Genomic DNA, 25,900 nt, shown 5'->3' with positions numbered 1-25,900 from the left:
GAAATTAGTTATGTTGTTAATTGTTTACCTTAGTTGGATATGAATGGAGCAGAAGAGATGGAGAATGATTATCTTTGAAAACTTTTTATAGAGTTTTGACTTGTAGAAAAACATTAATGTTTTAGATCTTTTTAAATAAATAAATAAGAATGGAGGAAGGGACGATGGATTAAAACCAGGAACAAATGAACCTAACTAAATTCAAGTGAATAACCTTAACCACAATGAAGGGAATAATAATGTTTTTTTAAAGAACTAAGTAACTTTCAAATACAATTCTTGTGCTTACAATCAAAGTCTAAAAATGAAAATATGCATTGATACTGAATTTAAGTTATAAAAGATTGTTTTTTTCAGTGTTTGGGGTTAGACAATTGTATTATAAGCTTGATGAAGAAGAGGCTATCTCAGTTCAGTTCAGTTGCTCAGTCGTGTCCGACTCTTTGTGACCCCATGAATTGCAGCACTCCAGGCCTCCCTGTCCATCACCAACTCCCGGAGTTCACCCAAATTCATGTCCATCGAGTCGGTGATGCCATCCAGCCATCTCATCCTCTGGCGTCCCCTTCTCCTCCTGCCCCCAATCCCTCCCAGCATCAGAGTCTTTTCCAATGAGTCAACTCTTCGAATGAGGTGGCCAAAGTATTGGAGTTTCAGCTTCAGCATCAGTGCTTCCAAAGAACACCCAGGGCTGATCTCCTTTAGGATGGACTGGTTGGATCCCCTTGCAGTCCAAGGGACTCTCAAGAGTCTTCTCTAATACCACAGTTCAAAAGCATCAATTCTTCGGCGCTCAGCTTTCTTCACAGTCCAACTTTCACATCCCTACATGACCACTGGAAAAACCATAGCCTTGACTAGACGGACCTTTGTTGGCAAAGTAATGTCTCTGCTTTTGAATATGTCATCTAGGTTGGTCATAACTTTCCTTCCAAGGAGTAAGCGTCTTTTAATTTCATGGCTGCAACCACCATCTGAAATGATTTTGGAGCCCCCCCAAAATAAAGTCTGACACTGTTTCCACAGATTCCCCATCTATTTCCCATGAAGTGATGGGACCAGATGCCATGATCTTTGTTTTCTGAATGTTGCACTTTAAGCCAACTCTTTCACTCTCCACTTTCACTTTCATCAAGAGGCTTTTTAGTTCCTCTTCACTTTCTGCCATAAGGGTGGTGTCATCTGCATATCTGAGGTTATTGATATTTCTCCCAGCAATCTTGATTCCAGCTTGTGCTTCTTCCAGCCTGGCGTTTCTCATGATATACTCTGCATATAAGTTAAATAAGCAGGGTGACAATATGCAGCCTTGACATACTCCTTTTCCTAATTGGAAACACTCTGTTGTTCTATGTCCAGTTCTAACTGTTGCTTCCAGACCTGCATATAGGTTTCTCAAGAGGCAGGTCAGGTGGTCTGGTTATTCCCACCTCTTTCAGAATTTTCCACAGTTTATTGTGACAGACAGTCAAAGGCTTTGGCATAGTCAAGAAAGCAGAAATAGATGTTTTTCTGGAACTCTCTTGCTTTTTCCATGATCCAGCGGATGTTGGTAATTTGATCTCTGGTTCCTCTGCCTTTTCTAAAACCAGCTTGAACATCTGGAAGTTCACAGTCCACATATTGCTGAAGCCTGGCTTGGAGAATTTTGAGCATTACTTTACTAGCGTGTGAGATGAGTGCAATTGTGTGGTAGTTTGAGCATTCTTTGGCATTGCCTTTCTTTGGGATTGGAATGAAAACTGACCTTTTCCAGTCCTGTGGCCACTGCTGAGTTTTCCAAATTTGCTGGCATATTGAGTGCAGCACTTTCACATCATCATCTTCCAGGATTTGAAATTTAACTCAGATGACCATTATATCTACTACTGTGGGCAGGAATCCCTTAGAAAAAATGGTGTAGCCATCATTGTCAACAAAAGAGTCCAAAATGCAGTACTTGGATACAGTCTCAAAAACAACAGAATGATCTCTGTTCGCTTCCAAGGCAAACCATTCAATATCACAGTAATCCAAGTCTGTGCCCCAACCAGTAACGCTGAAGAAGCTGAAGTTGAACGGCTCTATGAAGACCTACAAAACCTTTTAGAACTAATACCCAAGAAAGATGTTCTTTTCATTATAGAGGACTGGAAAGTAAAAGTAGGAAGTCAAGAAACACCTGGGGTAACAGGCAAATTTGGCCTTGGAATATGGAATGAAGCAAGGCAAAGGCTAATAGAGTTTTGCCAAGAGAATGCACTGGTCATAGCAAACACCCTCTTCCAACACAAGAGAAGACTCTACATATGGACATCACCAGATGGTCAACACTGAAATCACATTGATTATATTCTTTGCAGCCAAAGATGGAGAAGCTCTATACAGTCAGCAAAAACAAGACCAGGAGCTGACTGTGGCTCAGATCATGAACTCCTTACTGCCAAATTCAGACTTAAATTGAAGAAAGTGGGGAAAACCACTAGACCATTCAGGTATGACCTAAATCAAATTCCTTATGATTATACAGTGGAAGTGACTAATAGATTCAAGGGATTAGATCTGATAGAGTGCCTGAAGAACTATGGACAGAGGTTCTTGACATTGTACAGGAGGCAGGGATCAAGACCATCCCTGAGAAAAAGAAATGCAAAAGGGCAAAACGGCTGTCTGAGGAGGTCTTACAAATAGCTGTGAAAAGAAGAGAAAGGCAAAGGAGAAAAGGAAAGATATACCCATTGGAATGCAGAGTTCCAAAGAATAGCAAGGAGAGATAAGAAAGCCTTCCTCAGCGATCAATGCAAAGAAATAGAGGAAAACAACAGAATGGGAAAGACTAGAGATCTCTTCAAGAAAATTAGAGATACCAAGGGAACATTTCATGCAAAGATGGGCTCGATAAAGGACAGAAATGGTATGGACCTAACAGAAGCAGAAGATATTAAGAAGAGGTGGCAAGAATCCACAGAACTGCACAAAAAAGATCTTCACAACCCAGATAATCACGATGATGTGATCACACACCTAGAGCAGACATCTTGGAATGTGAAGTCAAGTGGGCCTTAGAAAGCATCACTATGAACAAAGCTAGTGGAGGTGATGGAATTCCAGTGGAGCTATTTCAAATCCTGGAAGAGGCTATCTATGTAGTCTCAAATATCCTCTTACAAATTGTTTCTTGACCATAAAGAGAAAATAATAACATTATATGGATTAATGTAGTAAACCCTGTCTTAACCGGGACTTCTCCAGTGGCTCAGCAGTAAAAAATCTGCCTCCAGTGCAGGAGATGCTCAACCCCTGGGTTGGGAAGATCCCCTGGAGAAGGAAAAGGCAATCCACTCCAGTATTCTTGCCTGGGAAATCCCATGGACAGAGGAGCCTGACGAGCTACAGTCTACGGAATCACAAAAGAGTTGGACGCATTTGAGTGACTAAACATCAGCAACAACTATTTTTACCACATAATAAATGTAAACAACAATAATGAGACAAACCAATACCATGAGCTTCTTGACATCCTGGGAAGAATACTTTGTCACTTATTTGATGTCACTGTAAAAAATGCATCCTGAATCTAATCATGAAGAGACATAAGCTAAACCCCAAATAAGGAACAGTCTACAAAACTGGCCTACACTCCTCCAAAATGCTTTGTCAAGAAGACAAAGGTTGAGAACCTGCTCCAGATGAAAGGAGACTAAAGAGGCGTGAAAACTGAATCTAATGATAATCCTGATATGGAGCCTAAAACAGAGAAACAAATAAACCAACATAAGGGACTTTATTGAGACAATGGGGAAACGGTTACTATGAACTGTGAATGAAACAATAGTATTGTATCGATGCTAATTTTCCTCATTTTGACAGTTTTACTGTGAATATATAAAGAAAAGTCTTAGGAAATACAAAATAAAACTTTATGGATAAAGATACATGATAGCTGCAAAATTATTCTCAAATAGTTCGGGAAAAGTGTATATACAACTATATACAAAAAAAGAGAAAATAAAAGATAAAGCAGGTGAGTGAAATGTTAACAGTTAAAGAAAGTGAATATAGGGGTATGCGAAATTCTTTGCAGTACTCTTGTAACTTTTCTATAAGTATGACATTATTATTAAGGTAAAATTTGAAAGTTCATAACAAATATTAGAAGTACTTTGGTTATAGGAGAGAATATCTAAATTCAACAGCTATTATGTAAAGTAATTGAGATAAATCAGAATTCCTGAATTTGAACTATATGCATAGAAAGGTCTCAGTCTGCACAAAATTTCAAACCTTGAGCAGAATGGGGTTGGATATCTTCCTGTGCATAGTATTGAACATTCACAGAAAAAAAGAGTATTAACTTACCACAAAGTCATATAACTTGGGGGGTCAAATTTAGGCAGAATGAAAATTTGACACAAATTGAATATCTTTGTCATTGCCTCTTTAGTTCAGGAACGTCAACTATTGTAATCCAACCCCATTTCTCAGTTTCTCCACCACAAAGAGCAAGAATAATAAACAACAAATACAGTTTGATTTTGGCCTTGTGTTTTTTTTTTTTTCCTGTTCACCTGGCTAGATACAGGCAAGATATTTGCCACTCGATAGTTACAAGACCCTGGGAAAATTACATTACCTCCCTGGAGCTCAGTTTTTCCTCTATAAAATTAAGATAGAGTATATAGTGTCTAACGTGAAGAAGTATTATAGGAACTATGTGGATAAATGCATATGAAGTTCCATTAGTTACACAACATCTAAGTAAGTTGAGAATGAAGATAATCCGTATCTATCTTCCCTGGGTTTGGGGCCACTTGAAATTCAATGTTCTGCTCAAAGCTGCAAGAAGAGAAAGATGACTTACGGGATAGTGGTCTTTATTTGGAGCACAGAAAAAATGATATTTATGCTTCCATCAATGAAAGTTTTCACCAATAGTATTTTGAGAGGGCTTGGAAGGAAATATGCTCCTAATACAAGATGTTTTGGAAGTAGCCACAGCATCTGGATGACTCTACATCATTTATTTGTCTTTTATAAGGTCTTCAGTCATCATTTGAATACATCACAAAATTACAGTATGAAAGTAATTTCTATTTTTCTTCTGTTGGAAGGAATTTGCCAAGTTACCTCAACCAAACATCTTCATCTTGCAACTGTCACATAGTTAATGGGAAAACATCGTAATTTTTAGTTAAATATTTCACATCCATTTCCAACACCAAATAATGCTTCAAATGCCCAAAGAGCAATAGAAGCTGATTCTCCAGCAAAACTGAAGTACATACCTTTTTCCAAAAAATTGATACCACTGCTCATATACAATACTTTATTTGGTTACTCCCAGGAGCAGCAACTAAATAGTGGATTAGGAAGAACAGTTATGGTTATTTTTTTTATTGCTTTATTACCTCCTTACTATGAATGTTAGAAGAAATGGAGTAGCACTTATAGTAAATAAAACAGTCCAAAATGTAGTACTTAGGTGCAATCAAATGACAGAATGACCACTGTTCATTTCCAAGGCAAACCATTCAATACCACAGTAATCCAAGTCTATGTACCAACTGCTGCTGCCGCTTCAGTCTCGTCCGACTCCATGCGACCGCATAGACGGCAGCCCATCAGGCTCCCCCGTCCCTGGGATTCTCCAGGCAAGAACACTGGAGTGGGTTGCCATTTCCTTCTCCAATGCATGAAAGTGAAAAGTGAAAATGGAGTCGCTCAGTCGTGTCCAACTCTTAGCGACCCCATGGACCGCAGCCTATCAGGCTCCTCCATTCATGGGATTCTTCAGGCAAGAGTACTGGAGTGGGGTGCCATTGCCTTCTCTGATGTACCAACTAGTAATGTTGAAAAAGCTGGAGTTGAATGGGTGTATGAAGACCTACAAGACCTTCTAGAACTAACACCAAAAGGTGACATCCTTTACATCAGAGGGGACTGGAATGCAAAATTAGGAAGTCAAGAGATACCTGGAGTAAGAGGCAAGTTTGGCCTTGGAGTACAAAATTAAGCAGGGCAAAGGCTAACAGAGTTTTGCCAAAAGAACACACTGGTCATAGCAAACACCCTCTTCCAACAACACAAGAGATGACTCTACACATGGACAACAAGGAGGCAGTGATCAAAACCTTCCCCAAGAAGAAGAAATGCAAAAAGGCAAAATGGTTGTCTGAAGAGGGCTTAAAAATAACTGAGAAAAGAAGAGAAATGAAAGACAAAGGAGAAAAGAAAAGATACATCCATCTGAATTCAGAGTTCCAAAGAACAGCAAGGAGAGATAAGAAAGCCTTCCTCAGTGATCAATGCAAAGAAATAGAGAAAACAATAGAACGGGAAAGACTAGAGATCTCTTCAAGAAAATTAGAGATACCAAAGGAATATTTCATGCAAAGATGGGCAAAATAAAGGACAGAAATGGTTTGGACCTAACAGAAGCAGGAGATTTTAAGATGAGGTAGCAAGAATACAAAGAAGAACTATACAAAAAAGATGTTAATGACCCAGATAACCACAATGGTGTGATCACTCACTTAGAGACAGACATCCTGGAGTGCAAAGTCAAGTGGGCCTTAGGAAGCATCACTACAAACAGAGCTAATGGAGGTGATGGGATTCCAGCTGAGACATTTCAAATCCTAAATGATGATGCTGTGAAAGTGCTGCACTCAATATGTCAGCAAATTTGGAAAACTCAACTGTAGCCAGCAGACTGGCAGAGGTCAGTTTTCATTCCAATCCCAAAGAAATGCAATGCCAAAGAATGTTCAAACTACCACACAATTGCCCTCATCTCACACGCTAGTAAAGTAATGCTCAAAATTCTCCAAGCTAGGCTTCAACAGTACGTGAACCAAGAACTTGGAGATGTTCAAGCTGGTTTTAGAAAAGGCAGAGGAACAAGAGGTCAAATTGCCAACATCCTTTGGATTATAGAAAAAGCAAGAGAATTCCAGAAAAACACCTGCTTCTGTTTAATTGACTACACTAAAGCCTTTGATTGTGGGATTACCACAAACTGGAAAATTCTTCAAGAGATGGGAATACCAGACCACCTGACCTGCCTTCTGAGAAACCTGTATGCAGGTCAAGAAGCAACAGTTAGAACTGGACATGGAACAACAGACTGGTTCCAGAATGGGAAAGGAGTATGTCAAGACTGTGTATTGTCACCCTGCATATTTAACTTCTATGGAGAGTTCAGTTCAGTTCATTTCAGTCACTCAGTCGTGTCCGACTCTTTGTGACCCCATGAACCACAGCACACCAGGCCTCCCTATCCATCACCAACTGCCGGAGTCTACCCAAACCCATGTCCATTAAGCCGGTGATGCCATCCAACCATCTCATCCTCTGTCATCCCCTTCTCCTGCCCTCAATCTTACCCAGCATCAGGGTCTTTCCAAATGAGTCCACTCTTCGCATCAGGTAGCCAAAGTATTTGAGTTTCAGCTTCAACATCAGTCTTTCCAATGAACACCCAGGACTGATCTCCTTTAGGATAGACTGGTTGTACATCATGCAAAATCCCAGGCTGGATGAAGCACAAGCTGGAATCAAGATTGCCGGGAGAAATAACAATAACCTCAGATATGCAGATGATGCCACCTTTATGGCAGAAAGCCAAGAGGAACTAAAAAGCCTCTTGATGAAAGTGAAAGAAGAGAGTGAAAAAGATTTCTTAAAATTCAACATTCAAAAATTGAAGATCTTGGCATCCAGTCCCATTACTTCATGGCAAATAGATGGGGAAACAAAGGAAACAGTGAGAGACTTAATTTTCTTGGGCTCCAAAATCACTGCAGATGGTGACTGCAGCCATGAAATTAAAAGATGCTGCTTGATCCTTGGAAGAAAAGCTGTGACAAACCTAGACAGCCTACTAAAAAGCAGAGACATTACTTTGCCAACAAAGGTCCGTCTAGTCAAAGCTATGGTTTTTCCAGTAGTCATGTATGGATGTGAGTGTTGGACACATCCATAAAGAAGGCTGAGCACAAAAGAATTGATGCTTTTGAACCGTGGTGTTGGAGAAGATTCTTGAGAGTCCCTTGGATTAAAAGGACATCCAACCAGTCCATCCAAAAGGAAGTCAATCCTGAATATTCATTGGAAGGACTGGTGCTGAAGCTGAAACTCCAATACTCTGGCCACCTGATATGAAGAACTAACTCATTGGAAAAGACCCTGATGCTGGGCAAGATTGAGGGCAAGAGGAGAAGGGTCAATAGAGGATGAGATGGTTGCATGTCATCACCAACTCGATGGACATGAGTTGAGCAAGCTCCGGGAGTTGGTGATGGACAGGGAGGCTTGACATGGAACCAGGAGCCCCCTGCAGTTTTTTACAGAGAGTTTACAGAGAGTTGGTTTACACAGAGTCAGACATGACTAAGCAACTAAACTGAATTGAACTACTATGAATGTATCCACAGATGCCACTAAGCCTCTTTGTTTTCCTTTCTCCATTTTCTAAGTAAAGAAACAAGTAGCTTCCCTGGTGGTCCAGTGGCTAAGACTCTGCGCAACCAATGGAGGGGTCCTGGGTTCGATTCCTGGTCAGGGAACTGAATCCTAGCGACTAAGAGTTCTCAATCTGCAACTCAGGGTTCCAATGCCACAACAAAAGTCCCACATGCCACAACAAAAGTCCCACATGCCACAACTAAGGCACAGACAAATAAATAAATAAAAATAAATACTTTTCTAAAAAACAAATAAAGAAACAGTATTTTAAATTATATAAATGTGCTTCAGCCTACTGAAACATAATGCCATATAAACACTAAAGGATATTTTATTGTAATAAAATTAAATAATAAATATTAAAAATAAAGTATATTTTGGGAGGGTATAGAATTGACATCTGATTTTTTTGAATGACACCTTTCCAAATAAGAAAATCTATTTTAAAATTTAGGAAATCAATAAATTTAAACAATTAATGAGTTTGTTCATTGTTTCTCCCTAGAATTAGTTAGAAATAAAAGACATCATTACAAGAATGGAGATACAAGTGTTTAATCTTTTACAACATTAATAATATAAATTATTATATTTCCTTTGGGCTTCCTATGTAGCTCAGTAGTAAAGAACCCACCTGCCAATGGAGGAGATGCAGGTTCAATCCCTGGGTGTGAGTCAGGAAGATCCAGTGGAGAAGGAAATGGGAACACACTCCAGTATTCTTGCCTGGAGAATCCCATAGACAGAGGAGCCTGGCAGGCTGCAGTCCACAAGGTTGCAGAATTGGACATGCCTGAGCAGGCACACATGCACTCATTTCCTTTAAAAGTCAGAAAATGAAAAAGTAATTTCTTAAATTATTTTGCAATTTCATGTCTTTTAAGCACAGTAATGAGATAAGAGTACTAAAGCTTTATTTACCCATTTTTTCAACCATAGAGGCCTGGGATAACTAGGCCTGTTAATGTGAACCAGAGCCTGGCCCCAGGCAACGCTTGCCCAGGAGTTCTTCAGGCAAGTGATGCTGAAGGAGGGGGGCCGTGAGTGTCCACCCCTGGCGGGCAGAGCATTGGGAAAAGTGGCCAGGAGGGAAGACTGGAAGGCCACTTGCATTTTGGCACAGAGTTTAGGAAGACATAGCTTTTTGCCTCTAAAGAGACAGGAATACCAGATCCCCTGACCTGCCTCCTAAGAAACTTGTACACAGGTCAAGAAGCAACAGTTAGAACTGGACATGGAACAACAGACTGGTTCCAAATTGGGAAAGGAGTACTTCAAGGCTGTATATCGTCACCCTGCTAATTTAACTTATATGCAGATACATCATGAGAAATGCTGGGCTAGATGAAGCACAATCTGGAATCAAGATTGCCAGGAGAAATATCAATAACGACAGATATGCAGATGACACCACCCTTATGGCAGAAAGTGAAGAACTAAAGAGCTTCTTGATGAAAGTGAAAGAGAAGAGTGAAAATGTTGGTTTAAAACTCAACATTCAAAAAACTAAGGTGGCATCCGGTCCCATCACTTTATGGCAAATAGATGGGGAAACAATGGAAACAGTGAGAGACTTTATTTTCTTGGGCTCCAAAATCACTGCAGATGGTGACTACATCCATGAAATTAAAAGATGCTTGCTCCTTGGAAGAAAAGCTGTGACCAACCTAGATAGCATAGTAAAAATCAGAGAAGGTAAAAACCTTTACCAACAAAGGTTCATCTAGTCAAAGCTATGGTTTTTCCTGTAGTCATATATGGATGTGAGAGTTGGACTATAAAGAAAGCTGAGAGCTGAAGAATTGATGCTTTTGAACTGTGGTGTTGGAGAAGACTCTTGAGGCCTTGGACTGCAAGGAGACTAACCAGTCCATCCTAAAGGAAATCAGTCCTGAATAGTCATTGGAAGGACTGATGCTGAAGCTGAAACTCCAATACTTTGGCCACCTGATGCAAAGAACCGACTCGTTGGAAAAGACCCTGATGCTGGGAAAGGGGGAGAAGGGGACAACAGAGGATGAGATGATTGGATGGCATCACCGATGCAATGGACATGAATTTGAGTAGGCTCAGGAGTTGGTGATGGACAGGGAAGCCTGGCATGCTGCAGTCCACGGGGTCACAAAGAGTCGGACACGATTGAGAGACTGAACTGAACTTAGGAAGACATACCAATCTCTCCATAATGGCCACCCTAGAGTGAGAAAATTAGCATATGGGAGCCGAGTAACACATTTGTATGGCAAGGAGTGCCTGGGGCGGGTACCAGCTATAACACCTTGTGGTCACTAACAGCTTACCCTGACTGCAAGTTAGAGAAGGTGAAACAAATATCAATTACATCACTGGATGCAAAAACACAGCTCACAATAGTACAGTTATTGAATACATCACGTTTACAAGTAACCTGGTTTGAATGTTACTCTAAGGAAAAGTCCATTATAGTGCTCTTCTCATACTTTCTGATACTAGAACATATACTCCATCGGGCAGGGATCTTTGTTTTGTTCATGAATGTATAACAAGTGCCCACAACAGTATCTGGTAAACTTTTAAGCTTGAGAAATATCTGTTGGTTGATCAACAGGTACTCTAAGACTTTTTCAGAAACCTATAGTACACACAATGATGTTTGAACTTATTTTTCTATTTCCCCTTAGAAAGGTTCTAAGTCATAGAATGTTTACTCAAAGATGTAAAACTGTCAGAAAACGCAAGAGCAATAAATATATTTCTCTTGCACACAAGAGAAAATAGATCTTTGAAAGATCGCCCCTGGGCATAAAAGCCATATTCTGAGAGAAAGAGCTGTCAGTCACGAGGGCACAGGAGATGCCCGGCCCTGAGGGGCCCATTGTGGGGCCAGCCACTAGGGGACAGTGTGGGCACAGTCACTGCCAGACCCTTGATAAGGCCAAGAGGGACCTTGACAGAGAGGAAGGAATTCTGCCAAGTTTCACTTCTCCAGCTCCTGGTTTGCTGTTGGTAAATTCCTCATGGGAATCTCATTTCCAAATATGAAAACAGAAGAACAGCACCATTCTGAGGAGGTCCTTGGCAAAGAAAAAAAAAAATCCAGGAAAAGTTGTGAAAATGTCAATAATCCTGATAGGGAATAAAACGCAGCTTCAGCCGATTCAGTGCAGCTGTCAGGACATCGTGAAAGTGTTGACGCTGAAAATGTTTGACTGAAGCCGTTCCTACAAATAAGGCTGTACGTTTCTCGCTGGCAATGAAATGGTGAAACGAGTTCAAGGACAAGGAGCCGAGCCAAGTAAGTGAAACAGCAAGGAACTGGATTCTAGAGTAGTCTGAGCAGCTCCTTTTTCATTTGACTTTTTTGACCTAGTCGCGGGGCAGGCCAGATCTTAGTTCACCCACCAGAGGTCGAACCTGTGCCCCTGAAGTGGAAGCGCAGAGCCCCAACCACTGGATGGCCAGGAAATTTCAAAGAGCAGTTCTTCTTTGAGAAGTGTATCACCCATAAAACTGCATGAACCAAAATACACAAGAAAAAAGACACAATCACAACAGCAAATAACCTTTATGTGTATTTTTAAAAAAATAAGAGATGAAAGGTTAAGACAACAGCCTTTCACGACTGACTTCAGTAAACTCAGACCCACTACAAGTTCCTCAAAGTTATCAATATAATATATTGTATTTCAGTGAGCTGTTATGATTGTGATATGTGATATGATTTAGGGGAATCATTTTAACCTAGTAGTTCAATAGCGGGTTTCTGAACTTGGAACAATTTAATGTATATCTTTAACATCCTTAGAAATTTCTGTTCATGTTGAATTTGCATGCCTTCTACATAATTTTATGAAAACAATTATTTGCCTTTCATTCAAAAAATGCACAAGTTCTCACTATGCAATAAGCACTGTCTGTGTTTGCTAAATGGCAAAACACCATCTCCACATCATCTTCCTGTACCTTACAGTCTGAAAAGTAAAAGTGAAGTTGCTCAGTTGTGTCCGACTCTTTGAGACCCCATGGACAGTAGCCTGCACCAGGCTCCTCCATCCATGGGATTTTCTAGGCAAAAGTACTGGAGTGGGTTGCCATTTCCTTCTCCAGGGAATCTTCCCGACCCAGGGATCGAGCCCTGGTCCCCCACATTCTAATTGGCTGATAAACAAACAAGTAAAGGAGAACATTATACTGTGTGTGGGGGGGTGGGGGAGGGGTCAGTTATGATGGAAAAGTTCAAGGTATTTCATTGAAAGCAGGTGGCAGGGTAGACTAAACCAGTCTTGGAATGGGAGAAGCATTCAGGAAGAAAGTTGAATCCAGCAGAGTCCTGTTAAAGAGGGGAAGCAAACAGAATTCAGACTACAGCATTCCTCCTGATAAGACACAATCCATTCAGTTTCCTCCTCTAAAACACAGGTTTTGGACTAGATTATCCCCATGGCCCCATTCAACTTAACATTTTATGATTCTCTATCCAAATTTCAAGGTAAAATTTAACTGGAAGATAGAATTTAGTAACTTTGCTTTATAAACTGATTTTCACAAACCTATTTTTTTGAATTACTTCAGTTCTTCATCCCTTAAAACTAGAGAGTAAAGAAGATGAGTGATTCTAGTTATGAGACTCAAATACTGATATTTTAGCAAAACAAATGTGTACATAAAGATATTTATACATGCACTTCCAACTTCTGAAGTGCTCTTAAACACAACACAGTATTTCTTTAGATGTATCTGCAAGCTACCATTATTATGTAAATATCACATAATTTTATAATTTTTGACTCTAACATAATCCACTTACAGTATATATAAACTTTCTTTTAAAGTATGTTATTTTTAATTAAAATAACATTTAAAACTCTAAGTTTCAACACAAAGCTGCATAGTGGTACCACTTTTAAAATCTCTCTCCGGTTTCACATCTCTGACTGCCTGGTGGCCTCTTCCACTTGGATGTTATATCAATCAGACACAATTATCAGAGAAAGATTAGAAGGAAATTTAATTTTAACCTACATGAGAAATGAGAAATGAGAAAAAAGGAATCTTCACACCGTGTTCTGAAATTTATTTCTCATTTGTTTCTACTTTTAAGAGACTAAAAATGATGAATTACTACATCTGTTCAACTTCTGGCTGTTTCTCTTTCTTAATTTGATTCATTCTCACTTTGAGAAAGCACCTGGTTTGTATAATGACCTTGAGTTTCATATGTTGGTTTTATCACTGTTTGATGTTCCTCTTTATTTAAAATTCACTTTAGAGACAAACTCTTCACAGGCTCATAGGTGTTTAATAAGTAAGTGAGTGTAATTATTATATTTAACCATAGTCAAGAGTTCAATGATTAATTCTCGATATCATAGAACACAGGCTTCCATTACATAGATTTTGATCAAAGCATATGCCCTGAAACAAATACTGCACACAATGAAATTCTAATCAAACATTGTTTTCTTGTATAACACTGGAAGGATGAAGGAACAGACCTCCTTATTCTTGAATAATTTGTTCAAGGAGCCCCCTGCACCTGCATGATGATCTTAGAGCAACTTGTGTAGTGATGTTCTATAAAGTCTTGTCACCAAGTGAAAGGTTTGCTTTATTTCCCTTGATGTGGTGGTCTGAGGTTTACAGGTTCCTGAACACAAGATTTGAGACAATCCTGAAAAAAAAAAAAAAAACAATCATTTTCAAAGCACAAGAATTTTGATATGCTTCAGTTGCCAAGAAATTTATGAACACCCATATTTTGAGACATTTTGTTTTTAGATTAATCTCTAGTGTTTGAGGCAAACTGATTTATTCTAACATAAAAAGATACTACATAGTGACCAAAACCACTTGATTATTACTTTGGTTTAAGAGTGAATACCTTCTTGTGAACAAAACCCTTGAATTTTAAACATAATAAATTCAAGTATTGTTTAGGTATATTATATTGTGGTGTTTTAAATTTGAGATAACATATTTTATTCAAACCTAAAGATTAATATTAGCATACAGCAAGACCTAACAACCTGTCAATATCGAATGAAGTTTGTCCCTATTTGGTATCAGCTGTTAATGCAATGCTTTTCATCTAAGTAGCTGCAAATTCAAAACAAAAATAGTCTTTATTTGGTTCTAAGTAGTCAGTTGTACTCATCCATACCTGAGATGATTCTTTAACTCCAACTCTTTGGAAAAACAAATAGAACTAATAGGAAAGAATAAAAATAATTCCATAGTAATATCTATATGCAGGTTGCTTGAAAACAATTAACAACCCCAAGAAGAAAGAGAAGGTTGTTAACCCTCTTCTTTTTTTTTTAATTTTAGTTTTATTTTTTGGCCACACCTCACAGCAGGCAGGAACCAGGGGTTGAACACACGGCCCCTGCATGTGGAAGTGTGGAATCTTAACTGCTGGATTGCCAGGGAAGTCTCTAACCCTCTTCTTGATTAAAGGATGGGTAAATTCACTTGCCATTTGTGGATAAAGGCAAATTCTTAATCCTGATTTTTTTGGGGTTAGTTTTGTGTCCTTCTATTTTTCCCCATACTGTGTTCGTATTTTTATTTACATCCTTCAAATTACTTTAATTAATTTTTATTGGAGTATACTTGCTTTACAATGTTGTGTTAGTTTCTACTGTACAGCAAAATGCATCAGCCATACATGTACATATATCCCCTCCCTTTTGGATTTCTTTCCCATTCAAGTCACCACAGTGCGCTGAGTAGAGTTCCCTGTTCTACACAGTACATCCTTCCTGTTCTGTTTCTTTCTGGTGTCAAACACTGATCTTCAAGATCTCCCAGACTCCCTAATGGATATAGTGAGTGAAGTGAGTGAAGTCGTTCAGTTGTATCTGACTCTTTGTGACCCCGTGGACTGTAGCCCACCATGCTCCTCCGTCCATGGGATTCTCCAGGCAAGAATACTGGAGTGGGTTGCCATTTCCTTCTCCAGGGGATCTTCCTGACCCAGGGATTGAACCCAGGTCTCCCGCATTGCAGGCAGATGCTTTAACCTCTGAGCCACCTGGGAAGCCCCCCTTAATGGATATAGTAATCTTTAAATACCCGGTAGCAGTGTTCTGCAGCCTGCTTGCTCAAGCTCAAAAGAACTGATTGTTACATTTTCAGGCATTTAGTGAGCCAAGTTGTAAGAGGCATTATTTTAAAATGTTATATAAATTTATAAGTAGATAAATTATATTAAAATCAAAAGCAGTAAGTGCTAGAAACTCATCACTCCCCAATTATTTTACTATTCCTATTACCTCTTTGATATGTGTATCACGCAAATTCTATATAATGTGGTGCTACTGTGCATCTTCTTACAACTCTACCACTGGTAATGTCATGTTGGTAGCTTGAAATCAGCCATGGTGGGAGTATTTATACTGTGGAAATCTGTAAACACTACAAATCAGGGCTCTCCTGCCTTCTACCCCAGAACCAGCGGTTAAACTTTTACCAGTACAGCACAGGAGCCTGCACACTGAGCTGTCTAAGAAAAGCAATTCCTGCATTTTCCAAAAACCGTTCCTACATGTGACTCCACCTCTTTCATTCCAGGCACAGCAGATCAGTATTAGAGTAAGGAACTAACTAAAATATAAAGCCCCTCTAGGCTAGACAAAATGAACGTTTTCTCTTTAGGCTCTGAACTAAGATTCATAGAGACTGATGAAATTAGACTGTGACATGGTCACAGCAGTATGTTAGAATAAATGTCCTTGAACTCTTACTATGTGGGTTTGTAGAGCCTACCTGATTACCTCACTTACTTACATACTTACAGTACCACTTTTATCTCATGGTACCACTTTTCCCCAGTTGGATGTGGATTTTATCCATAAAGAATATCTCTTATTTGAGCGAATGCAATTTCTATTCTACTGTTCACAAATTAGTGCATCTTAAGAGAAATTGTCTTAAATTCTTAGTTTCTGATTGCAATACAGAAACTATGTAGGTGGAGGGCAGAATATAAAGGCTCGAGTTCTGGTTGCGTGACCCAGAGAAAATTATTTAATTTTTTCACTCATCAGAAAGAAATTAAATGCGTGCACATTTTCATGGATTTTAAGTCCGAAGGTTGTACCAAGATGCTTCAGGCCTGACTGTGGGTGTTTAAAGAGAGCTTTAAGTAGGCAGGATCCAGATGTCCTCCTGTTTTCAACTAGAGACACTCTGGTGTTATTTACTGGAAATTCTGGACCTGGTCTGAAAATGTTGCTCAGCACAGTGTTCTGGGGAACACGTAAAGATCAACTGGAGCTGGCAAGAAATGAGACTGGTTTGCTGTCCCGCTAAGCTTCTGCATGTACATACACAGACTTACCTTATGCTATGCTTGATTTCTCTAATGGTTCCCTCTTGGTGCTGAGCTTTCCATCTGTTCTGAAGGCTGCCCTTCTGTTTGGTTATCTGCCCTTAAAACAATTTCCCATCCAACACCTGACAGTCTGGGGTTCGAGCCAGAGATGAGGGTATATGCTGGTTGCACTAGGCCCTACCACCAGGTACCTACTGAGCCTGTCCATATGGACATCTCACAGGAGAGAGTGCTGGAAGTCAAAGAAGATAAAACACTAGATTGTTTCTTAAAATACCTTTCCTTACTAGATAAGGAAAATAGTTCATGAGCAGCTTCTTAAGGATTTTCAGGTACTAAAACACTTTTTGTTTTTATTAGAACACTTTTTAAGATGCTCCTTCATTCAATCTCTTTAGGCTATGGATGGGATGGGAGTTTGGGGGAGAATGGATACATGCATATGTATAGCTGAGTCGCTCTGCTACACACCTGAAACTATCACAGCACTGTTATTTAGCTATACTTCCTTACAAACTGAAAAGTTTAAAACAATTAAACAGAAGATATCATTATAGATGCTAAAAAAAATCTCTTTAGGCTGTATCAAGATTATCTACCTTTTCTGTTAGTTTCCAATTCTTCAATCAATTTTTCCTCTTAATGCTTTATAATCTCAATTTCTTTTAAGTCACATAGTACATAACTAAGCAAGTTTTAACACACCATAGTAAGTAGCATATCATTCAAGAGCATTAGGAAGAAAATCTATTTTTTTATTAGATTGGTGCAAAAGTAATTGCAGTTTTTCACTGTTAAACTTTGCCATTTGATATTGGAATACGTTCTTAAACACATATGGTTATGTTAGACATCATTTTAATGTGCATTTCTCACTTTATGCTTTTTTGTTAATAACTTCTACTTGCAGTGTATTTTATATTTATTTTAGACTATGGAAATGATGTTAGACAAAAAGCAAATTTGAGCAATTTTTAAAATTTGAGTTCAAAAGGGGTCATAAAGCATCAGAGACAACTCACAACATTAATGACACATTTGACCCAAGAACTGCCAATGAACATACAGTGCAGTGGTGGTTCAAGAAATTTTGCAAAGGAGACAAGAGCCTTGAAGATGAGGAGCCTAGTGGTGGGCCATGGGAAGTTGACAACAACCAATTGAGAGGATCATTGAAACTGATCCTCTTAAAACTACACAAGAGGTTACCAAAGAACTCAACAACAACCATTTTACAGTCATTTAGCATTTGGAGCAAATTGGAAAGATCAAGCTCAATAAGCAGGTGCCTCATGAGCTGACTGAAAATCAAAAAATCATTGTTTTGAAGCACTGTCTTTGCTCAGTCTACATAGCAACAACAAAATATTTCTCGATCGATTGTGACATGCAATGAAAAGTGGATAACCAGCGATGGCCAGTTCAGTGGTTGGACCAAGAAGAAGCTCCAGAGCACTTTCTACAGCCAAACTTGCACCAAAAAATGGTCATGGTCACTGTTTCGTTGTCTGCTGCCCATCTGATCTGATAAAGCTTTCTGAATCCCCATGAATCCATTACATCTGAGAAGTATGCTCAGCAAATTGATAAGCTGCGCTGAAAACTGCAACACCTACAGCCAGCATTGATCAACAGCAAGGGCCCAATCTTCTCCACAAAAATGACTGACCGCACATTGCACAACCAGAGCTTCAAAAGTTGAATAAATTGGGTTATTAAACTTTGCCCCATCCACCATATTCACCTGACCTCTTGCCAACCGACTGCCATTTTTTCAAGCATCTCGACAACTTTTTGCAGAAGAAATGCTTCCACAACCAGCAGGAGGCAGAAATATTCCAAGAGTTTGTCGAATCTTGAAGCATGGATTTTTACAGTACAGGGATAAACTACTTTATTTTCTCATTGGCAAAAATGTGTTGATTGTAATGGTTCCTGTTTTGATTAATAAAGGTGTGTTTGAGCCTGGTTATAAAGAGTCGGACACGACTGAGCGACTGAACTGAACTGAACTGATAATGATTTAAAATTCACAGTTCAAAACCGCAGTTAAGTTTGCACTGACTTAATATATAAACTTTTTGTTGAAGTATTATATGCATTAAAATGATATACAATTAGCCATTGTAACTGGATAGTTCTAGGAATTTTCGCACAGGGAATATCCTTGTTTAACCAGCACCCACATCAAGGAACGGAACATGAACAGAACTCTAGGACCCCCCTTCTTCCACTGTCAGTCACTACCCTGTGCCCAAAGAAACCACCATCATGATTTCTGACACCACATGTATATGTTTATATGTTGTTGTGTTTGAACATTATAAATAGAATAACACAGTTCTGTTGTGCCTGCCTTCTTTGAACCATGTAATTACATGGAGCTGCATTTTAGTAATTTTCACTGCTATACAGCAGTCAATTTTGTGACTATATCACAATTTTTAAAAATTCAGGACATTGTTGATGAACTTATGAATACTTTGTAGTTTCTGGCCAATTACAAATATTCCTCTATATGTCTTTTGATGCACATAAATACTCATTGCTGTTGAATATTTCATATAGGAGTGAAATTAATGGGTCATAGCATATGCATATGCTAAACTCTAGTAGTTACAGCCAATACTTTTGAAAAGATGGTATTTGTTTTCTTACCCAAGTGTCATGCTTGCATAATGGATGATGGATATATTACTCAGAGGCCATTCTTCACTAGAAGACAGCTTTTTGTGGGCTTGAAAACTTTAATTACTATCAGGCATGAGAACTGGACTATTGAGAAAGGGCTCACATGTTTCAGGCAGCCAGCTTTACTAGTCCTTGTTTCCAAAAGACATAAAAAAAGATGTCCCTGCCACCAAATGGAGGATAAAGACAATAAGAATTGAACGGTGATACACTATCAGCAAAGATCATGGAACTTATATAAAACCAGAAATTACACAAATCAGATAGGTCAAATGTAATGGTCAAAATAATATTATTACTGGTCTTGATGTTAGGTATTTAAATGTATACCACTGACAGCTTGGTGGTGTCACCAGTGAGACATGTAAGAACAAAAGGAAAGTATCAAGGTCAAGTCACTGAACTTTGTCCATGGAGCGGGCTGGAATTTCTCAGAGTACAGAAAAGAACCAAGTAGAAGCTTACTGCTTTAAGGCTCCAAATGTTGCTGCTGCCGCTGCTAAGTCGCTTCAGTCGTATCCGACTCTGTGAGACCCCACAGACGGCAGCCCACCAGGCTCCCCCGTCCCTGGGATTCTCCAGGCAAGAACACTGGAGTGGGTTGCCATTTCCTTCTCCAATGCATGAAATTGAAAAGTGAAAGTGAAGTCACTCAGTTGTGTCCGACTCCTAGCGACCCCATGGACTGCAGCCCACCAGACTCCTCCATCCATGGGATTTTCCAGGCAAGAGTACTGCAGTGGGGTGCCATTGCCTTCTCCACTAAATGTTGCTAGATTGTGCCAAATTACAGTATGTAAGAGGATGGCTTCAAATCACAAAATTTGTTTCTGAATCTGCCCTTCGTCATGACCACAACCTTTCCATGCCAACCTCTTGCTTTCTCCTTTTATCCTTCTATTTGCATTAATTATATTTTAGGATGTGTTGCTTACTTTATCAACTTTTTTAGCATCAGATGACCTACTTTATTTTCTTGTCTCCTAATTCACCTTCCTATCTTAGCCTCTCCCCCTACCCCTCACAACAATAATAAATTCCCTTCTTCATTTAATAAACATTTGTTGAAGTCCTACTATGTGCAAGCAGTTGGACTAAGTAGATGATCTGGTTTCATGGAGCTAGGAGGCTTTACTTTGACCAAGGGGAGAGGTCAGAGTGCAAACCATTATCAACCTGTCTTTGGCAGTGGAAGCTGGTCAAAATAGAAAAAGAATCCTTAGCACCCTCCATAAATGGGTTTCCATGGCTCTGGATGCTGGGGAATAAAGTTCTAGGCTCCCAGAGGCTGGCTCTCTGAAGACAAATGACCAAGAAAAGGCTGCAACTCCACAGAACATACTTTCCCATCACTTTCTCTTTTGACTTTGCCAATTATTCCCCCAAGGAAAACAGCACTGAAGATGAGGACCACTTTCCCAAGAGAGCAGTGGCTTGGTGCAGCCTTTGGCTGGTGGCCTCCCTCTGTCAGAATTGAGTAGGCCTGAGGGTGGGGGCGGGGCTCATCTGCCCTGATGTAGGATCTCAGATATAATTGCTCCTCTTCCAACCAGTCAAGATTCTAGTGCTCAGAATGAAGAAAACTAGACAAGCAGGATTTTTTTTAATAGGAGTGTTTATTAAACAGGACATTTCTTCTTAGGCATGACACATATTACACTTAAATATCACATTTTCAAAATTTAAAAGTCACTCATTTTGTTTGCAATTTTAAAAGTATTAAAAGGTGAAAATAATTGGGTCATGGGATGGAATTGTAATTGGAAAGAAAAAAGCAACTGTAGGGCAATTATGGGTTTTGAAGGGCTTCCCTGGTGGCTCAGACGGTAAAAGAATCTGCCTACAATGTGGGAGACTTGGGTTCCATCCCTGGGTTGGGAAGATCCCCTGGCGGAGGGCATGGCAACCCACTCCAGTATTCTTGCCTGGAGAATCCCCATGGTCAGAGGAGCCTGGCGGGCTGCGGTCCATGGGGTCAAAAAGAGTCTGACATGACTGAGAGAACAAGCACAGCACAGCAGCATGGGTTGAGAAGGGAAATGACATATGAAAAATGCTATGAAGAAAGTATTTCTATTCGGTTTACTAATAAGCTTGGAGCATTTTGGTTAATTAGGCTCATGGGTTCAGAAGGTGATCACCTATATTCCATTATTTTGTAGGAAAAGAGTCTCCAAAGAAGGCTTCCCAGGTGGCTGGGTGATAAAGAATCTGCTTAACAATTCAGGAGCCACAGGAGATACAGGTACCATCCCTGGGTTGGGAGGGTCCCCTGGAGGCAGAAATGGCAACCCACTCCAGTATTCTTGCCTGGAGAATCCCCATGGACAGAGGAGCCTGGTGGGCTACCGTCCATGGGGTCACAAAGAGTCAGACACAACTTAGTGACTAAATCAGCACCACCACAGCTTTTAGGAGGGAGGTAGGAAGGAAAGCTATAAATAGAATAACTTCTGCATGCAGAGAGACCTTTTACCCAAAGCCTTCTGAGTATTTGGAGAACCTACTAAACCCAGCAACTCTCACAGCAGAACTTGATTTTGAGCCAAAGAAATGGCTTTCAGGAACTCTATAAATTTTTTTTAACTAGAGAGAAATTATATAGAGTTAGATATATATATCTGAAATCATGTTAGGTAGAGAATTTCTGTCATGTTTCTTATCTGTAATACCTTATTGTATTACCTCCCTAATTCTTTTTATACCTACTTGGCTTTTAATATGCATCTAATAAAAATTCATCAGTCTGTCCAAGAACTCTGCTATTAGGCCATGTGAGAAATTTATGAGAAAATCCACAAATTGTATTTAGCTCAAAGTAAACAATGCCAGAAGAAGAACTGGATTATATATGCAGAGAATAAATGCTTTTGTTGAAATTTTCAGAATTCAGAGGAAGCAGAAATTGAAGGAATCTTGGTGATAAAACAAGGACCCAGCACAGAGTTTTCCTTACGGTACTGAATACATAAACCCAACAGGCTGAAAGTAAAAGAAACACAGACACAGCATCCTGAAATAGACACATTTGTTTCATGTAATAGAGGACTTTTCTGTTTATCACTTTTAGTGGCTTTAAGAAAGAACAATTCCATTCAGTTCAGTTCAGTTCAGTCGCTCAGTCATGTCCGACTCTTTGCAATCCTATGGACTGCAGCACTCCAGGCTTTCCTGTCCATCACCAACTCCCAGAGCTTACTCAAACTCATGTCCATCGAGTCACTGATGCCAGCCAACCATCTCATCCTCTGTCATCCCCTTCTCCTCCTGCCTTCAATCTTTCCCAGCATCAGGTGGCCAAAGTATTTCTAGTGAGTCAGTTCTTCGCATCAGGTGGCCAAAGTATTGGAGTTTCAGCTTCAGCATCAGTCCTTCCAATGAATACTCAGGACTGATTTCCTTTAGGATTGATTGGTTGGATCTCTTTGGAGTCCAAGGGACTCTCAAGAGTCTTCTCCAACACCACAGTTCAAAAGCATCAGTTCTTTTGTGCTCAGCCTTCTTTATGGTCCAACTGTCACACCCATATATGACTACTGGAAAAACCAAAGCTTTGACTAGACAGACCTTTGTTGGCAAAATAATGTCTCTGCTTTTTAATATACTGTCTAGGTTGGTCATAGCTTTTCTCCCAAGGAACAAGCGTCTTTTAATTTCATGGCTGCAGTCACCATCGACAGTGATTTTGGAGCCTCCCCCCCACCCCCCCTGCAAATCAAGTCTGTCACTGTTTCCATTGTTTCCCCATCTATTTGCCATGAAGTGATGGGACTGGATGCCATGATCTTAGTTTTCTGAAAGTTGAGCTTTAAGCCAACTTTTTCACTCTCCTCTTTCATTTTCATCAAGAGGCTCTTCAGTTCTTCTTCACTTTCTGTCATAACGGTGGTGTCATCTGCATATCTGAGGTTATTGATATTTCTCCTGGCAATCTTGATTCCAGCTTTTGCTTCATCCAACCCAGCATTTCACATGATGTATTCTGCATATAAGTTAAATAAGCAGGGTGACAATATGCAGCCTTGATGGACTCCTTTTCCTGTTTGGAACCAGTCTGTTGTTTCATGTCCAGTTCTAACTGTTGCTTCTTGACCTGTATACAGATTTCTCAGGAAGCAGGTCAGGTGGTCTGGTATTCCCATCTCTAAGAATTTTCCACAGTTTGTTGTGATCCACACAATCAAAGGCTTTGGTGTAGTCAATAAAGCAGAAGTAGATGTTTTTCTGAAACTCTCTTGCATTTTGGATGATCCAACAGATGTTGGCATTAGCCTATATTAAAATAAGTAATTGAGGTGTATCTGATAGATTACTTATAGGCAAGGGCTTTGTTAGGAATGGCAATTTCAGAATCTGGACCAGAAAAATCTCATTTTGTTTGCCTCTGAAAATCCCTAATCTTCATAAGAATTGCCAGGATCTAAACCCCTTGTGGATGTTTCCCTGGTGGCTCAGTGGTAAAGAATCCTAAAGAATCCGTCTGCAATGCAGACACTGTAGGAGAACTGGATGTTCAATCCTTGGGTTGGAAAGATTTCCTGGAGAAGGGCATGGCAACTGACTTCAGGATTCTTGCCTGGAGAATACTATGGACAGAGGAGCCAAGCTGGCTACAGTCCATAGGGTCACAAAGAGTCAGACATGACTGAAGCAACAGCACGCACTCAAACCCCTTGTGACTACAGCTCAAAGTGTGTGCTGTCGCTTCAGTCATGTCTGACCCTTTGTGACCCTATGAACTGTAGCCAGCCTGGCTCCTCTGTCCATAGTATTCACCAGGCAAGAATCCTGAAGTCAGTTGCCATGCCCTTCTCCAGGAAATCTTTCCAACCCAAGGACTGAACATCCAGTTCTCCTACGGTGTCTGCATTGCAGACGGATTCTTTACCACTGAGCCACCAGGGAAACATCCACAAGGGGTTTAGATCCTGGCAATTCTTGTAAAGACTAAGGGTTTTCAGAGGCAAACAAAATTAGATTTTCTGGCCCAGATTCTGAAATTGCCATTCCTAACAAAGCCCTTGCCTATAAGTAATCTATCAGACACACCTCAATTACTTATTTTAATACAGGCTAATGCCAACATCTGTTTGATCATCCAAAATGCAAGAGAGTTCCAGAAAAACATCTACTTCTGCTTTATAGATTCAGAGTATTTGAAGGATTCCTCTAAACATTCCCTGGTGGCTCAGACAGTAAAGCGTCTGCCTGCAATGCGGGAGACCCAGGTTCAATCCCTGGGTGGGGAAGATCCTCTGGAGAAGGAAATGGCAATCCACTCCAGCACTCTTACCTGGAAAATCCCATGGACAGAGGAGCCTGATAGGCTACAGTCCATGGAGTCGTAAAGAGTCGGACACGACTGAGCGACTTCAGTTCACTTTTCACTTTAATGCATTGGAGAAGGAAATGGCAACCCACTCCAGTGTTCTTGCCTGGAGAATCCCAAGGACGGGGGAGCCTGGTGGGCTGCCGTCTATGGAGTCGCACAGAGTCGGACACAACTGAAGCGACTTAGCAGCAGCAGCAGCAGTCAGATATCATCAATGCAATTACAACTGTGTTTATGAAACATCAAACCTGTTAAACCACCAGCCAGACTGATCCTCTTTCGCACAGTTCCCTTCGTAGTTGTCGTTATCTCTGTCCCACGTGCTGAATTTCATTCTTTGGTGACTGGCCCACCATTGCACTTCAGGATGAAAATTTCCAGTAAGGGAGTCTCCAGCGGTTCCAGAATATTCCCCAATACGTACATACATAGGAAACTGATAAAAACATACGTAGTAGGAAACTGATAAAAATGTCATAAACACGTTCTCATAAAGTGTAGCAAACAAGTACAGAAATAACAAAAATGACACAATGTGCTTACCCATTATTTATTTTATATCAACAGCTTCCTCCCAAAAGTATCTTTCAAGACAGCTCTATTGTATAGAATGAAGTCACCGCAGGTATGGCAATGTTTTTCAAACACATGGAGGATAACTAAAAAACAGCAGGTATGCCAATCCTAATCTCCCCAATCATTGGTCTCTCCTTCTCCACGCCTCCCATGTATGTGTTCTCTACTCTGCTTCTCTATGCCTGCCCTGGAAATGGGTTTATCTGTACCATTTTTCTAAACTCCACATATACTGGTTAATATACTCTATTTGTTTTTCTCTTTCTGACTTAACTCTGAGTGACAAGACTCTAAGACCATCCACATAGTTAGTGGGAAGCTGCTGTACAGCACAGGAAGTTCAGCTCTGTGCTCTGATCACCTAGATGGGTGGGATGGGAAGGGGCGGCTGGGAGGGAAGCTCAAAAGGGATACATGTTTAAGTATAGCTGATTCACTTTGTTGCGCAGCAGAAACTAATGCAACACTAACGTAAAGCAGTTGTACCCCCTCCTTCAAAAAAAAAAAAAAGTATTAGCCTTCTCCCCTCAAACAGTATCAGC

At 40.0% G+C, this 25,900-nt stretch overlaps 1 long non-coding RNA gene across 1 annotated transcript; it reads left to right on the top strand.

Moving 5' to 3' along the window:
- The first annotated feature begins 11,430 nt into the window (after positions 1-11,430).
- On the top strand, positions 11,431-25,670 carry LOC139180236 (uncharacterized). Its single transcript, XR_011564573.1, has 3 exons — positions 11,431-11,719; positions 21,613-21,695; positions 25,350-25,670. It is a non-coding gene; the product is annotated as an uncharacterized lncRNA (long non-coding RNA).
- The last annotated feature ends 230 nt before the right edge of the window (positions 25,671-25,900 follow it).

Source organism: Bos indicus, chromosome 27 (genome assembly GCF_029378745.1).
Source record: "Bos indicus isolate NIAB-ARS_2022 breed Sahiwal x Tharparkar chromosome 27, NIAB-ARS_B.indTharparkar_mat_pri_1.0, whole genome shotgun sequence".
Taxonomy (NCBI): Eukaryota; Metazoa; Chordata; class Mammalia; order Artiodactyla; family Bovidae; genus Bos; species Bos indicus.
This window is presented reverse-complemented; position numbering and strand designations above follow the sequence as displayed.